Genomic DNA, 17,537 nt, shown 5'->3' with positions numbered 1-17,537 from the left:
ACTGTATTTTGTCATATAAGTCAGATCTATAGTCTGTCACCACTTCAATCTGTTCATTTATAACGAAACATATTTCCTACACAAATAGTAAATTCCTTTCATTTTTTCACTAAGATGAACTGATCTTTATCAGATACTCTGATACAAAGGTAAACACACACATCTTTACTGACCATGGAAGTCCCTTGTTAGACAATGGACTGAAGCTTTAAGGCAGTTCACAAGCAGCACAACAGGGAAGGGTGGTGTTCTAAAAAAACCATTAACGCAAATCAAAACTTATCTTGTAAAATGATGACTTTGACAGCCTTTACTGAAGGACCCCAGCAAAGGGGAACTCCCAGTGGTGGACAGCATGGAGCAGCACAGTTGAACAACATGAACTTCTGCAAAGCTTCTCTACAGGTAGCCAGAACGAGACTGCACACACGCTGACCAAGCTCGGCCACAAATCACTTAGAGGAGGGGAAAGTGGCGGAATATTACTCCAAAGCATGCATCATTTACACTTCCCCCTCTTAAGAGGAAAAAGAAAAACAAAGCAGTCTCACATCTTCCATTTCTGCTCAGGAAGACCAAAGATAGTAAAATTAGAAGAAATAAAAGTTTTTTCAACCATGCAATGGTACTTATGGCATTCAATGTGCTTATTATTCAAAGACTTTTTCCAGAGGCTCCAGATGCTATTTAAGAAGCTGATATAATGCAAGGTTTCTCACAATCCAAATCCTGAATGCAGAAATATGAAGGAGATTAGATATCTAGTTATTTTGGTCTCTAAATTGGCTAACCATGATCCTTGTAAGAGCTGGAAAACAGAAGTATTCACATGTGTTACCATTGCATTACCCAGCTGTCACAACCTAACAGTGCTTCTTTTGACCACATTAGGGCTCCTCAGTGGGCATGCCTTAGCATGACTTCATGATAATGCTCAAATGACATGTCCTCAGAAGTACTGCCGTCCAGAGATGAAAAGCAGCAACATCTCAAAGCAGGCCTAATTTACATCCTCCCTCTCTGACCTAAAAGATGTTGACCTTTCCAACGCAATTAAGGGAGCCGGTTTCACCTTTAGCAAAATAATAATTAAAAAAACCAAAAGCCACCTATTCTCATTGACAAGAGGTATCAGACATAAAAGACTACCAAAGGTCAGTTTTCCTTAACACTAGAAATAGAAACAGTGCCATATGTAAAAAACCCAGTTTTCTGGCAGTGAGAAGCCAAACCACTTGAAGGCTGCTGGTCAACAGCTAGACTAAACTGCCAGGCAAATCTGTTATCACCACATGGCAGGTCACCTGCAAGAGACTCCGCTTTCTTGACATGGACAGACATTCATGTTACCAGTTACACTTGTTGAATATTGTAGAGGCACCCAGACGTATATGAAAATAGAAGCTGAACCACACCTCTGTCAGAGCTGTGGTCCTTCCTGGGAGGCACAACAACAATTTTGGAGGAGCAAAAGACTGGCTTCAATTCCAACCACCCTGTCCTGTGGCTGACTACAACACCCATTTTAACTGTGTTAGCTTAAGTGGCCTAAAAACCTAATTAACTGGATGGTGTGCAATGAGGCATGTAGTCTGGGAGATCAGACTGATCAGCCCTTCTGGCTACAAAGATGTGGGTTTTCATCAAAGTTACACAGGAGTAGGATCCCAGACATAATCTCTGAATCTACCAATACGACACAAACATCGTATTTCTAAGGTACTCAGTGTAACAGAAGCAAACAATAAAACCTCCAGAAAATCTCCAGCAAGGAGACAATCCTATGTAGCTCCATTGCTGCAGTCGCTTAACTGTCTCCTTATGAAATAAAATGCAACTAAACAAACTACCCCCATGATTTTGATGGCAGAGAGAATACTGATCCCTAAACAAAATAAGCTCAAAAGCAAGAATGTAAATACAACTGTGCTCCAATGACTTCATGTCTTAACGTTGTCTGTGTAGGGTTTCACTGCAGAAGCTGATGTGGTGGAAGGAAAATCCCTGAAGGGTGCGTGGAGCACTGGGGACCCCTTCTGCAATTCCCATCCAAAGCACATTGTGCTCCCTTCCTCGTCCAAAACTCATCCCTATCCATACATACACACATTTCCTATTTGCTTCACTCCTGTGGTCCCTCCCATCACTGTCTCCAAAACACTAGCATTTATCATAAAGTTAGTGCTTTATACCTGGTGAGAACAAGGTTTTGTCTGCTAATCCCAGCCTTCAGTCATATAAATCCACAATAGATGGACTGGAGACAGAGGAGCTACACTTACACACACTGGTAGAGGAAAAGTCTTTTTCTTGTTTGGGTTGCATAGGGGGAAGGAGAGGAAATAGGCTGGTGTGTCTGGTTTTATGGGGAGAGTTAAGTGGCAAACTAAAGCGACTGCAGTTTACAGGGATCTAAACAAAGGAACAAAAAAGGAGCTACAGAGCTTTTAATAACACACAGCAGAGAAAACTGCAAACAAACTACAAGCAAAAGTTGCTGCTTTTCCTTTTTATTGTCATAAGGCATTGCTCCTCGATTGCATACTGTGTCCAGTGAATAAGCCATTTACTATTGTGGTTGGAGTGAATGAAGCTCAGACCTTTCCCATATATGGCAGGGCCTTTTAATCACCAGGGAGCAAACGAGCAGTGGAATTTTACTGACTTTCTGGATTTGCAGTGCCCTCTCTTATATGAAATATCATTTCCCAGTGAATGCTCATTACTGGAATTTTGACCCAATTTCCTGCTGCCATCATCTTTTAGGGGGATGTGTATAAAGCCGAACAAAAAGGGCCAGCTTCTGATAGCAAGCAGCCCACTGCAAATTTTGAGTAACTCAAGGAAATCAAACTGATTTGCACTAAGAAAACTGAGATCAGACACTTTTTTTTTTTTAACCTAACAATACAGTTTATTTACACCACTGTACAGCTGTTGAAAGCAAGATCAGATTCAGGCCAACTGATGCCCAGGTTAAAACTTTGCCCTCATTTTTACCAACGCAGCAGAAAACAGACAATTGATGTTTTAAGTTACTAGGAGACCAGTAAGGAAGTTCTCAGCTGGTCTGCTTTTGTCAATGTAATATACATTAGCCAAAGAAACACTTGGCGCTCTATCATCTGGATTGCCCAAACACTCATTCATATTTGCAGCAATTAAAATGCTGCACTTCAGTCTTTATAATCCCAATTTTGTTTGAAGTGGCAAAGCAACAGCTGTGGCTTATCAGACATCTGAACAAACCCCCTCATTTTCATAGCAGGGGTGTGGCTCTGTACAGGGCTAAGATGTTCCCAAAGCCATAAACCAAAGCAAACTCTCTCCTCTCCGAGGAGCCAGGGGTGCAGCACTCCAAAGCCTCTCATGAAGGATGCTGACTAGAGACACCCTGCAGCACCAGCAGGTTAAGCTGTGCGGGTAGCTGAGAGCTGACCAAACTCTTCCCCAGATCTCAGAGCTTAACCAACCCACACCCATTTCTACACATGGCAGCCAAGCTCTAGGAATCGCTTTGCCAAACCTACGAGCTTTAACTAGGCCAGAGCAAAGCCAAATTCGCCCCTGGCTCAATACCTTTTGAAATTGCTGGGAGAAAGCAGGTTATCACCAGGTCATTAGGAAGACTCAAACAGAAAGTCCTTAGCCTTTGCTCTATCTGCAGCTGATCCTGAAAGACTGAGCAGAAATTACCCTCAGAATAACTGCTGGTATTGGAAGGTGATGATCCGAGCTATCAAACAAGCCCTGCTAGATCCTCTGAAAAGGTAAGGAATTAAAAAAGGTCCTGCCTTTGCTTCTGGGGTGAGAAACAGATTTTACCAGAGTGAATGCCATGGCTTTAAAAAAAAAAAAAAGGAAGGGAGGAGGACCATTTCACCATTAGGAAACTCACTGTCAAAGAAAAGAATGAAGTGGGAAAAGGGTAGTAACATGCCCTGTGGCAGTCACAGAAAGACAACAGAAACATCAAAGCCTTGCAAATAAGAAACAAACAAGGGCCTGATCACAGACTCCTTCGCTTGGGCAGAGCTCCCTTTGAAGATGACTCGAATCCAACTGGCAGAATCCAACTGGCACGAGTCTGCAGGACCGAACCTTGACTTCTGAAGGAGCACAGGAACTGCTGCTCCTGTGCTCACTCGGCGAGGGTTCGTCCAGCCCCACACAGCTTCTCCCTAGCCAGAGCCAGCTGCTTCGGAAAAGGACATAAAACAAGCTGCCAAAAAATCCCAGGACCTTTGTTTACAGAACTGTCATAGGTTCAGGCTCCCTTAGCAATTTGATGAATCATGAATGCTAGTTCTCCCTCACACCAAGATATTTAACTTTTAAAAGTGCACGCAGCAATTTCTGTGCCCCTTAGATCTCCACATACTGGAGGAAAGAATGGGAGGGATCAGTGCAGATGGAGGGGTGTGCGTGCACGCACATGCATACATGCGCACATCTATGTGCAATGAGATTGTCTTCATTTAGCAATATTCCCCCCTTCATACTTGCTGGCCTACAGAGTTACTCTTCTGAATAGATCCAAAACCAGAGCATTTACAGCAAAACTATCTCCACAAATCTATTTATAACCCTTCTATGAGCTAAATTCCAAAGATTTTTTTTTGCCATTTAAGGACATAAACTAGAAAATGTGCAAACGGGTGGGTTCCACTTTGCTTCACACTCTCCGCTGCAAGCGTCAAGGGAAATGCTCTTTATTTGTATTCTGTACACAAGAGGGTGTGGAAACATGTAATGTTGTTTCCATTGCCTGAAATCTTTCCCTAATATTTTCCCCACTGCAGCCTGGCCTGGCCCCAGGAGTTACAATTTCAAATGCTCTCATCAACACCAAACTGGACAAGCAGATAAGGTTCGGCAGCTTGCTTAGTAGTTTCTCTTCCAAACTTACGACACTATGGCGGGTCTGCAAGTAAAAGCTGTTATCCCGCATTTTTGGTACACGTGCAACAACTTTACATGAGACCTCTGTCTCCGATGCAGCAAACACAGTAAAACCTGCAAGCACCCAAGAAATTCCCTCCAGACATGTCAGCACAGTGTCACTACCGAACCTGGCCTATCTTCCACCGTGTTCACTGGGCTTCAGCGGTTTTATACCCACAATCTAGAAGTTACTTTCTAGTTCTAGAATACGTATCTGTGTGAACAAACAAAAAAGTATGTGTTCTTGCTGGGAAATCAGTCAAAAATAAGGTTTTAGCCCATGCTTAAACTTGGCATTTTGGTATTATAAATTCTTTATAAACGCTAATGAATTAAGCCCCGGCAGCCCCACGGGCTAAATACAAAAAGGCATGGATTATCCTTTACTTCAAGATACAGAAAGAGACACGCAGCCATTAAGTGACTCAGCAGGTATTTATGACCGCAGAAAAAAATTCAAAGGAGAAATTACGCCAGTGACTTAAGGTATGGCCGTCTTTTTTCCTTTCTCTCTTCCTGCCCCTGCTGCAAGCCAGCGGGTCAGTCCCCACAAGCACTTCTTCCTGGCTTTGACCCAAAGTCCCATAAACACTGCTATAGGCAGGGTCTTCCGATCAGCAGGTGCCCCTATGCTTCATGGACAGTTTTCCCCTCCTAGGGGGCAGATGCAAGGGGCAAGGAGGAGGAAAGAGGCATCAGTTAGCAGCGGTGGGTCCTGACTATAGGTGGAAGAGGTGGGTGCCCCCACTCAGAGCCCACCCGCCTCGCCGCCGGGGAGCCCAGCAAGCCTGGGCACTGCTGTGGCTGGATGCACAGCAGTTGCTGCAACACAAACCAGGCGGTTAGCAAGTGAGAAGGTCCAGAAGGCTGCATTCCTCGCAGGGGCAACTAATGATGCTCAGGGAGAGGGACAGGGTAGGGACCATGCTGCTAACGCTGGTTATCTGCTTGGCAGCCAGGCTGCTAGCCCCACACCATTTATCAGCACTGAGCAAGTTCCAAAGAAAAACCACATGAGAAGAAGCACTTTCTTACGCAGGATGTAAACCATACAGCTAACATACGAGGGCTAGCAGCTAAGTAACGGTGTTACATGCCCTAACCTTTTTGGTAATCAAATCCGTTTCAAGAAAAGTAGGACTCCCCAGGGGGTGGGAGGGATCCCAAATTACAAGGTACTGAACATCCATCCCCACTGGGCTAGCTGAACTGTACAAAAGCATCAGGAAAGGCAAAAAGAAATTGTTTCATAGTTCAACTGTCCTGTGACCTCAGTGTTTCATCCAGAAAGGTCAGATCTAATCTCTTCTTCAAATGCCTCTGAGTCAAATTTCAGCCTTAGCCAAATGCTCAACAAACCATTTGGAGGCATGCAACAGCTACAGCTTCCCAGCAAGCGCCAGTACCCAAAGAGTAAGTGCCAACACATAGGTAGGTGACTTGCTTCCAGTACAGTTGCCCGCAAAAATCCATTCTCACCAGGTCATGGCTTTAAACCACCCAGGAACTATGAGCAAAACCACCAAACTGGCCCCTGCGTACGCGCATTTCTGAAGGTGAGAGCTCTAGTAAGGAAGCAGCTTTCTTGTTACGAGCTGCCAGGGGGTAGTTACTGAGGAGAGACAATTTTTAAAGAATGAAAACTTGCTTTGAAGATAGACTCCCACTCTCTGCAGTCACAGGCCTCTCTGCCTCAGGCTTTGTACACCTGGAGCCCAATCCTGCAAACTCCCCACAAAGCTCCTCTCAAAGGCAATGAAAGGTTCACAGGATCATGCTTCCCATTCTGCCCTGTTACCTTTTTTGGTGCTTTCTCCGATACCCAGGAGAGTCCAGACAAGCACTGCAGATGGACAGCTAATGCTGTTCTCTTGGCCCTCTCTTTCTTAGGCATATATGGTTTCTTGTCCCTCTTTGTTCACACACAGTGATCAAATGTACCAAGTTGTACCCTTGGCAGACGGGGTTAAAAACTCTGCTGATCGATCATACGAATTGAAACTCAGACAGCCAACAGAATAGCTCTTGTGTAAGCAACTACTGAGAAATCAGAGTATTTTAAAACAGTACCAGGGCATTTAAATCCTATTTGTCCTGCAGGAAGGAAATCCTGCAGGCTCTCACTTTTCTGCAATGAAAAGATCACCCCCATTCGCACAGCCACTCCAGCTACATGCAGGGAAGGGTGAAACAAGGAAGACTTTTAGCCAGGCTCTTGATAGAGCCTGGCATCTTTCTGTTCATATGACAGAAGCTACCTCCCAGCAGGCAGCCAACAGAAAAACCTTGCCCTATCTTTCTGGTCTCACCACCCGGAATAAGTAGCACTGCACCCTAACCCTGTACGAGTCCAGATGGATGCTGAGCGGCGTGCCTCCATGCATGAGACTGAGCAATAAGAAATCTTCCCATCTTAATGCACTTTAATTTTCCCTCTAATGCCAGACAGAGAAACTTACAGCTCCCCTTTCCTTTCAAATCACCTAGCTTTCAGTGTCACTATTGCATTGTGTATCAGTGTCGGACAAGAAGTAAAAGGACAAGGGAAGTTATCCCTTTCTCAGGCTGCTCTTTGTCAGAATAATGCTGAGAGTGTATGAAGTAGCAATTGTGGAAAATCCCTTATTCTCCTAATACATGCTTACATCACTCACTGTCAAAGTGTATTCAGGGTACACAGGACTCCCCTTGTATCAGATCCCGCATCCATTAATGATGATATTGATTTCACCAAGCCTAATCCTGTGAATGAAGGCTGTGGAATTGATTGTCTTGTTGCATGCTGCAACAAAGAGGAGTTTTCAGAAAATACAAATTATTTCTGTTTAGTCTCTTGTTCACAGGCATTTTATCCGTTGTTTCTCCCCCGCCATTGTGATTTAAACATTACATTAATGTGTGCAAGTTTATTGACTAAAATACTTGCCTATCAAAAAAGTCTCCCAAAGAAAGGCAGACCTATACTTTCTTCAAATATATTGAGAAAAGTTCAGCCCAACTTTGCCTTAAAGGCAATTTTATTAAGCAAATGGACCACTTCCTCGAAGCATCGCTCCATTTGTAATTTCTGTTAAAATAGTCCATTTCATTGGTTTTGGTGTACGTAGGTTTAGGATCCCATTCTCTCTCAATCACAGGAGAAAAAGTTAGGAAACTTTTCTGCAGATGCATACGCTCACCCAAAACCTACTGCTACGTTTAATGAGACTGAGAAAGAATGGAGGCAGGGTCCCAGGGTTCTTTGATGGCAAATCATACAAGCACAATCACTCACAGTATGGTATGTAAAATAGACAAATTATAAGAAATACACAGTTCTCACAAAAGAAACACTCTGCCTCCTTATTTTCTTTGAGCTGCTGCCAAGAAGGGAATGTGTTATTTTCACAAATTATTCTCCTGTATGCCTTTTAGCAAGAGAAGCCTTCTCAGCTAGGCAAAATCGCATAAAAATTGCATACTCTGAAAATAAATGTTCCTCTGAAAACAAATACTCCACAGAAAGTCATTTTGAAACAGTTATCTTGCCCATTGTTTCAAACAGTATATGATATATGAGAAAGATCAATTCTATCGCTGCAGGTCTGGCCAGAGGTTAGTAGTTTGGTCAATGCCTGCTGCTCCCGAGCATCCATCTGCAGCTAACTTCATCCCTCCCTTCATTTTCCCAGCTCTTTCTCTGAGAAACTCCCTACTATGCAGAATATCACGCTATCAGCAGCCAGCCTTGCACAACACTTTCAAACTGTCCGAGCACGTCAAAGGAGCTGGGAAGGAGAGTCTGCTCGCGGGCTCTCCCCAGCAGCGCTCCGACTGACACACGCGCACAGACCCAGACTTTCAAGAGCTCCAGTCCCACCCCAAGCACATTGGTTTTTTTCTCCCCCTTTTAACAGGAAAGACAACTTCACAAGAAACATTCTGGCAATATGCTGCTGTGCACATTGAAGGCTGAAGACAAAAACGGATACTGTCTATTGTCAACAATACTTCTATGAAAGGCTGCCATGACAGACATCTGCAAGTACCAGATCAGTTACATTAACCAGAGCTTTACCGTATCTGTATCAGTTACGCCAGGAGACTGCCTTTACAGTTAGGCTGCCCTGAAAGCCCAGGTATTAAGTTGCCAAATAAAAAGCAATTCACCAGCCATTACCATACTAAAAACTTTTTCATTGCAATTCTTTTTTTTTCTTAAAAAAAAAAAAAAAAAGGACAGATAGGTTAGATAGGTTCTTGCTCTACTAACAAGCCTGCTGCAGGATCTCACACAAAATGGGACCAGCACAGATCCTGCCCTGCACCCAGAGCCTTGCCCCGCACCTCCGCATTAGGGTCCACTGGGGTGGTCGAGCATGCACCCCCCTCCAGCCGCCCGGCACAGATATCTCCCTTAGTTCACTGCAAACATCTGGGAAGGGGGGGGGGGGGGAGCACGGAGAAAGGAGGGGAGGAAAAATAGTATCCGACGCTTTCGCATTATTTCCACAGCTTGTTAGATTTTGCATGCTGCTTAATCGCTAGCCATAATGCAAACGCGGTCACAGCAGCTCGCTCCCAAACAAATACATATCTTAAGCCCTTACCTCTGCGGCTGAAAAGTTTTCAACTAGTAGGAAGGAAATGAATAACTGGCTGCTTAGGCAGGAGCACAGCAAGAAAGGCACACCAGCAGCCTCACACACAGCCCTATTCAATAAAACTACAGCTTTTCCTTGGCCCCTCCCAAAAGTCAATGCTAAGTGAATACATATCCCTTATGTTTACAATTGGCAGGCAGCAGTATGCATTGTCCTCAATTTATTCTAATAGGCAGCCAATGACTACGCACAAGCCAAGGTGGGTTCAGCCTGCCTGCAGAGATGCCTGTCATTCCCTAGGCATGCTCAGGAAGCCACTCATCAGAAAACCAAGACCTAAAAAGCTCCGAAAATTCATGCAAGCTGCCAAAACTGTCTTGCTACATGCCCTTTTTTGGTTATCCTTAGCAGGGCCTCTGAAAGTAAATCCTCTGTCAGGAACAATCATAAGAAATGTTAATCTTGGAGAAAGAGGCTGTCTTGTTGAACACAAACGGAGCTTAAAAAAGGAAATACACTGAATGGAAAGGGACACAGTAAACATATTTACTTTTTGCACCAGTTAAAAAAAAGTCAAATAAATAATTTCACCACAGCTAAACTTCATTGTATTTTTTTAACGAGGACCACATGTAAAAGGGAACACAAACACTCCACTGTGCAAGCTTGATTCTGCAGAAAGAGACACACACCAGTAGGAAAGGCACATGAAAGATGAGTTGGCAGGCTTCACAGCCCAGTTCCATCTCAAATAGTACAACAGAAGTTACATACAGAATATCTGTGTTCTGAAAAATAACTTTTAAAGGGATTCAAAATTTTGACGATGATCCTCAGCAAGTCGGACTTGCTAGTTGGATAAACAGGTTTAGTTTATAGATATACAGCTATATCTAGACATTAAAACTGGTGCATTTACTATGAGGATAGCCCTACATCTACATATTATGACCAATACTTTTCATTCTTTCAATATCATAAAGCTTCAATTAATTTTTATCTTTGCTTAAGTGATTGCACTCTATTGATGACTTTCCAAAGTATGCAGGCAGCTTAAAAAAATGAAAGAACAGATGCAGACTGATGCAGGAAACAAGTGAGCTACATAAAATAATTTTAAAAGTGTGAAAATAAAGATGAAAATTATTGCTTAGGAAAACAACACAGTACATAGACATTACGCTTGCATGTACCAGCCACTAAGCAAGGCTGAAGGAGAACTGCTGTCTGCTCTGAGGGGACAGGCTTCCAGACCAGGAGATATTCTACAGATTCATATTTGACAATAACATACACAAAACCAGTTAGGGGGAAAATATGTGTAAGATGACTTTGCAGCTGAACGGGCTAAACTATTTTAATGCCTTTCTGGGTCTTTTTTTCTGGTCACTGGGCCCCACGGATTTAGTCACATGTGTAATGCAAGAAGGATTCAGTCCACAGACAGTAAACTAATCTTTATAACATGAAAAAAAAATTAAGTAAGCCAAATCTATGCGGATTTACAGCAAGCAATCATAGTTATTCTAGTGTCATTTTAAACTTCACAACTTAAAGGAAAAAGTAGTGTTTGGTTTTGTAAGGCACCTTTTTTTTTCTTTAACAACCCTCTGGAAACTTCATTTAATGCTGGATGTCTCCCATGATGTGGCTGTGCTGGTTTTAAATATTAAAGCTAATACATACAGCATATATGTAACTTTGTTTTGCAGAATTTACTAGACAAGGGAGAACAAAATCCTTGTCCTCAGTCATTCCATTAACTATAGAAATTATTAACCTATGTATCAATGACCAAATAAAAAGAGGTAGTGACATTATTTAGGAAGAAATGACAAATCTCTAATGAATCTTATTATCCCCTAGGTTTTCAGAACATAAAACATGGAAGAATCCAAGCTAAGGAGTGAACAGGATTAAGGGATGCTGACAGAGCACAAAACCTGAATGTTAGAAGTACCCTCAGGTGCTTGTTCCAGCATAGCCATCGACCCCTGCAATCTCAGTGTCCACTGCAGCAGGGAATACCGTATAAGTATACAGTATCTAAAGCTGAAAGCAACTGGGTTTTTTGAGAGACTTAGCACAAGTTTCATGCTCCCTTGTCAAAGCATCCCAAACTTTGTGTTTTAAGTCACATTTCCATTAAAATTCTGCAAAAAGACCAATTTTGCTTTGGGAAATGATGTCATGAAAAGTTTGCATCCTTCTTGCTGAGCAAATTTCACTTGAATTCCATGACTTGAAACTTCAAAACCAATGAACTGGCACAGATACCATAGTTTTCCTGGAGGTATTACTGGAAACCTGAGCTATGAAGAATGCAGAGCTAAATTTCTAGTGGATGCCTCTTTACATCCTATGACTAGGAGCCACCTATAAATGCCTGATGTAAATACACAGTTATAATATGCCTAAATCCATGATAGTAGGAATTTAGGGAATTATCATGGTAGTCCTTGCCCTCATCACTAGGGTCACTTTCTCCACAGCATCTTCCTATCCCCTCTGCTTTAACAGTCAGAGACTGTGTCATAACACAGACCTAAAACCTTTTTGGGAGCTGAATAATCCAACTCCTTGTTTATGACTGCACATATAAGACATAGAAAAAATAGTATATATAGAAATTAAATTCCCAAACCAAGCACAGTTTTAATATTGACACCTTATCATGGTAAGTAAGGGCCCTGCAAGCACTCATTGCTAAGCTCGTGAGCTTGGTAACTCAGGGCAAGGGTGGGACTTCTTGTGATAAGAGCCAAAGTGCTTGTACGTGCTGGGCTGTCGGAGCATTCTTGGAGGCCTAAGCCTGCAGTCATTCCCTCAGAAGAAACATGTTAGAACTACCTGGAAATCTCTGTCGAGACTGTGGCTCTCACGGGTTTATCAATTTTTCCTACAAAATTTACAATATAAAGCTGAGGTAAGTCTGCGGTCTAGAAAGTACACTATAAATCATCCCATGGGAGGCAGGTCTGGTTGCTGTGTACAGCCACTCTGAACAATTTGCATTTTGATACTGCAAAGCCCTCAAGACTCAGCAGGCAGCAGTGGCCAAAGGGACCACTTGGATTATTGCTGTTCCAGTCCTCCAAGTGCCTTCTTCCCAAAGCAGCTGCGACAGCAGAGCTGTGCTCCCTGTCTGGAAAAATTATTTGGGGTATTTTGGGAGGAATAATCTTTTGCTTTTCAAAATGAAGTCGCTTTTTATTACTGAGCTTCCTGAAATTATTTTTCTTCTCTTTATTTGATATGGTGTGCATGGCCATTACTGAGTAATACTGAGCCTCCCACCACTGTCACTGCAATATCTTCAGCTGCCATTTGAGAAACAAAGAAAAAAAAACATGTTCCCCACCCCTGCACATTCCCACAATACAACAAGATGCATACAAAGCATCAAATACACCATGGAGAAGGCCATTCTTCCTGTATGTACCCAACCAATTTGGCCATTGCCTCGTATCTCAGGTATCTAATTTTTTGGTGGTCTGTGCAGCTAACAGTGGGTCAAACTGTCCTAGTGCTCACAGCATAAAGATAGAAATCTTTTGAAAGGAGCTCCTGTCCTGTAACTAGCATGGGATGCTCCGTGTTTAGGTTGGGAGACCAAAGCTCTGCTTCGGAGAATCACAGTAGGGAGGTCTGCGCTAGGAGTAACCAACCCATTTCCCTAGTGCAGATGGACAGAGAGAGGCAGGCTTCCTCCTGCACCAGGGTAATGAAGATGCGTCACTCAGCCCTGCTGACAAGAAACTAGTCTTTGTTTCCAATCCTGGCACCAGTAACAAAGGTGTGACACGCTGGAGCACTGTCATGGGTCACAGATACAAAAGGCTATAATCCTGTCAGCAGCAAGGGTCAGCATCCATTGAGTCCTGGCAACCACAGCAGAACACCCCCCCCCTCACTCTACTGAACGCCCTCAGACCTGACTGGCAGCGCTTTCGTCTGTCATATTTGGGTTCCCTTCAGAGCACACTTCACAGCTATGCAGTGCAACTGTTCATTGTAAATAAGAGTATGTTATTCTCTGCCTCTGAGCAGGACAGAGAGAGAAGGGATTTTTATACTTCCAATGACAAAATATATCCCTGGCTGCATATGGCAGGGGAAGAGCCTGGGTCCTACCCTGTAAACCCTCTAGGGAGCTAAAGGAGGTAGGACTTCCTTCCCTGGCAACATTAAACAAACCTCTCTTGCTCCTCACTATATGTTGGAGCATTCAACACAATGTTGAGTACCCCCATGCACCCCTGAAATACCAGTCACAACTGAGTTATTCTTCATTTTCAGGCCCTCCAGAATATAAGTGCTAAGTGGAACGTCATGATCAAAGATGAGGGGAATGTTGTGAGATTATACAAGATGTCCAGGCTAACAAGATCTTGCAGGAAGTCCTGTTATATATACCAGGGCAGGTGAGACCTGTGTTGCTTGTATGAACACCTTTCCCCCAGACTTTGCTTTTTTCCTCACTTGGTACAATAGAGCAGGAGGCAGGAAACACACTGTGCACCCTGGGCTAGCTCACACCACCTCTCTTGCTCCAGGCTAGAGTGGAAAGCATGGTTTGGCTCTGCACATTTTCTCATACCCCCTCATAACACAAAGAGAGTACAGCGTGGGTTCCTCCTGCCCCAGCAGATGATTTCTACATGATGCTATGGCTATGCTGTTTCCACAGCTCATCTGAAAACAGTCTAATCTTATATACCGAGGATACAGCCCAGATGGCAGTGCTCACAGCTGTGCACATCTGACATGAAGGTGAGTAAGCTTAGATTTGTGAGCAAGCCACCCAGCTGGCAGATCTGTCTGGGGAATTGCTTCAAAGTGCATGAGGGAGAAGCCCACACACCATGAGCAGATTTGGTCATCCTTATGATTACTGCCTGGACACAGACAAGCTTCTTCTATGTTACAGAGGCAGAGGTAACTTTTTAGGAAAGTTTTACACATACTGCTCCAGGCAATATCTTTTGGCCTGTAACAGCGCAATCCATAGGACTTCAAAGCCACCAGTGCACTCAAAGAGGGTATAAAACCTACCACAAAAGAGAGCAGAGGAACGTGAACGTGTCTTCAAATGCAGGTCTGCACGCAGTACAATGTCAGTCAGCTGGAAATAAAAAGCTAGTGCTGCTTAGACAGGGTAACAAGGACTACAGTGTAGATACTGAGAGGGATCCACATCTTCCTTAACACAAATGCCAGTCTCAGTCTCCCTAGGACTCATGTATATCCAGTGGAAGAGGCAGAGTCGTCCAAAGGGCTATTCACACATCCAGAAGAGCTGCACTGACAAATAGGAAACCGAGGGCCATCAAGCCTCCCACTCAAAATACCACAAATCCCCCATGAGTAGCAAGGGCTGTGTTCTCTTTGCTTCCCAAAAGGCATTATGAGTCTTCCGGGTGCTAACAAAAATAATAAATTAAAAAAACCCCAATGGATCCTGTTTAAGCTGCAGGAATCAAGCAGCATGTCATACATCAGTCCATGCCATGATAACCAAGCAAGGAATAGCAGGGCAGAAGACTGTACCAGTTTCAGCTTGCATAAAGGTATTTGGAAAGAAGAGACCTCTCCCTGCAGTACTGGGAAAAGAGACTTACCCAGCACACCAGGTGTAGGGATCAGTCCAAAGTTTCCAAGAACAGCACTCCCTCAACTTGGATTAAAGAAATTAAAAAGTAGGCATATAAAAGTGAAAAGGTAGGCATATATATCATTGTCATTCATTTTGGTGTGGTGTATCTGCCTGTTTCTGCCAAGTGTGGTATTTTATTTCTCTTGGTTTAGCTAGCTAAATATATGCAAAGCACATTTATATACTAAAAAGAGTAATAAAAACAAAAAAGGGGTCCCAAAACCTGCTGGAGAGACTCTTTACCCCAATAAGAAAGAATTAACCATGGGCACAGTGACTTTACCTTACTAAAAGCAAAACAAACAACATAGTGGCCCATATTCAAACACAATACCTGCACTTTTTCAGTACAAAAATAAGCCTAGCTACAAGTACACAGTGCCCCCCAAAGAACAGAGACTTCACAGCATCTTTACTCATTAGTGGAAAAGAAAAAAGAAAAAAAGAAAAAAAAAAGACCTCTTCTGGATTGCTTTGGAAAGTAGGATTTTTATACACTTTTTCTGCAGACTAACATATGGTAAGGGAACCCTGCCCTCAGGGACACCGCTTTTCCTGAAGGGCATGCCCACTTCTCTCTCACAGAGTACAGACGATAAACAGCAGATGTGTATCTTTTTCCAAACACCCCTGTTTTCCATTGCCAGCCATGAAAGATTACATGCAATGAAATTAGCAGTGCTCAGAAAATTTGCACACATTCTCAGTTTGTCTTGATTTGAGAAAAAACAGTGCATTTGCTCAAAACAATTGCACTGTACATGCTCCTTCCTTGTAAATTTGGTTTTGAGTATTGTTTTCCAGGCAGAAAAGATGGTGCCATCATTTACTTTTGCAATCGGGTCAGAAATTGCACAGCTGCTGGTACGGGCATTTTGAGGATGAGGCATATTCCTTGGCCTTGATTCTCCTCTCACTTAGACTAGGGTAAACCAAGCATCAGCTTAATCAAATCAATACCCTCTGACGTATCCTATTGTTACAGCAATGTGAGAACCAAGCCCCTTTTGTGCTGCGATGCTAATAAACTATTCAATTTCAGCAGTTTGGTTCAGGCAATGAGCAAAGGTTAGGTCTCGGTCATTAACTTGGGCTCAAATGAAAAACACAGCTGTAGCGGGCAAAACCCAGTTAAGTGCCACACATGCCCATGTTTGCCAACAATACTTTTGATCTCCACTTAGGTCTCCTTTAACAGAATTCACCACTTGCAGCTGCTTCTCCATGACCATGTCCCTAGGGATTGCAAGCCCTGGCAGAGAGCAAGGCACCTCAGGCAACTGAAGGCTGCGCTTACTCAACAGAATCGAGATAGCTGGTAGGCTGCTGGCAAGATTCAGCAAGATTCAATACTTGATTCCCCTGGTATTTGCTTCAAAGAGTCAATCTGTTATTGTCCCCATTTTACCCCCGCAGCACATGCATAAGGGGAAGAGCTTAAATACCACTTAAGTCACCACTTTCCAGCCTATTCGTGCTATATCTTATTGCCATATATATTTTTATATCTCCTCCAGACCCAAGAAGCTCTAACCAGTTCAGGCCACACTGCAGCCCTATAGAGAGGACCCAGCCTCTGTTTCTGTATGGTAATGTCTTCAAACAGGTAAAAAACCAGAATGACAGAAAAGAGTGTTGTTCCCTTTTTAAAGGCAGGAAACAAGGTAGAGGGACCCACGTAGAGCCAGCTTAGATCCACACAGACATTCAAACATTCAGCTCATATTTACACAGCAAATAAGCCCCCCATCATTTAAGCACTTCAGTCCAACATAGATCTGGCTCCCAGTGACTTGCATAACATCACGCAGGCAGTGTCTGGCTGAGCCAAGAAAGGAACCCAGCAGCTCTCCGTCTTGGTCCAGTCCCTACCAAGAGGGGAGACCTCCCACTGAAAGACCGGCTGTGGCAGGCAGCTCACATGAGGCTACCAGCACGTAGCTTCACTCACAGCAAGACAGCAAGGCAAGCTGGAGAGCTGAAAGAAGGTGAGGAAGGACTGGGTGTGTTAGGCAAGCAGCTATGGCACCGCAGGGGACAGACACGAGAGGCAGCGAGTATATGCTCTGAGCCCGCACATGCTGTGCAAGTGCTCCTGGCAGTAGTGAACAAAGTTGTTTAAAATGAGGTCTCTAGCGCCCTGCGTCACACACTGTCAGCTTGTGCAACGCAATGGCAGAGCCACAGTTGGAAGCCCACTAGAGCAGACTGTGGCTATACCAAAGTAACACGGCTGTTCTGTCAAGGAGCTACACATCAGTCAGAATACATCCCTCCCTCAATCTTCCAGCCATGCAATCCATCCAGATAGAACAAGCCTTTACCACTTCCTCGGAAAAGCCAAATTTCTGTCA

At 43.6% G+C, this 17,537-nt stretch overlaps 1 protein-coding gene across 9 annotated transcripts in view; it reads right to left on the bottom strand.

The window, feature by feature from the left end:
- CALD1 (caldesmon 1) overlaps nt 1-9,733 on the bottom strand; it is a 203,404-nt gene extending 193,671 nt beyond the window's left edge. For 5 of the 9 annotated variants that reach the window (XM_075757324.1, XM_075757313.1, XM_075757346.1 and 2 more), the window contains exon 1: nt 9,534-9,733. The gene's annotated coding sequence lies outside the window, so the exon portion shown is untranslated. Of the gene's footprint in view, nt 1-173; nt 251-9,533 lie in introns of all 9 variants that reach the window. The other 4 variants (XM_075757415.1, XM_075757405.1, XM_075757426.1 and 1 more) reach the window with 2 other exon arrangements.
- Nucleotides 9,734-17,537: the final 7,804 nt, after the last annotated feature.

Source organism: Balearica regulorum, chromosome 1, assembly GCF_011004875.1.
Source record: "Balearica regulorum gibbericeps isolate bBalReg1 chromosome 1, bBalReg1.pri, whole genome shotgun sequence".
Taxonomy (NCBI): Eukaryota; Metazoa; Chordata; class Aves; order Gruiformes; family Gruidae; genus Balearica; species Balearica regulorum.
This window is presented reverse-complemented; position numbering and strand designations above follow the sequence as displayed.